Source organism: Etheostoma spectabile, chromosome 5 (assembly GCF_008692095.1).
Source record: "Etheostoma spectabile isolate EspeVRDwgs_2016 chromosome 5, UIUC_Espe_1.0, whole genome shotgun sequence".
Taxonomy (NCBI): domain Eukaryota; kingdom Metazoa; phylum Chordata; class Actinopteri; order Perciformes; family Percidae; genus Etheostoma; species Etheostoma spectabile.
The window spans coordinates 37,987,881-37,988,090 of NC_045737.1; the positions used below are offsets into that span (position 1 = coordinate 37,987,881).

The following is a 210-nucleotide window of genomic DNA, read 5'->3' on the forward strand; positions in this document are numbered from 1 at the left end:
AAGAATAAGTGTAAAATCTATTATTAAACCAGCTCAGGTTTTTACAAAAAAAGCGCAAAAAAACATGGAAAAAGTGACATGTAGTGATGTGTAGATAACTCATAGAACTGTGAAACTTTCGCTTAATACTTTTACCGTTTGAAGTTTGTTTTCTCATTCATAACTCAAGACAAAATGAGAATTAGCTTGCAAAAAGTAAAGTGCAAAATA

General features: G+C 29.5%; 1 protein-coding gene across 1 annotated transcript in view; it reads left to right on the plus strand.

Moving 5' to 3' along the window:
• Positions 1 to 210, plus strand: part of xpo1a (exportin 1 (CRM1 homolog, yeast) a) — a 29,726-nt gene that overhangs the window by 3,724 nt on the left and 25,792 nt on the right. The window lies entirely within an intron of this gene.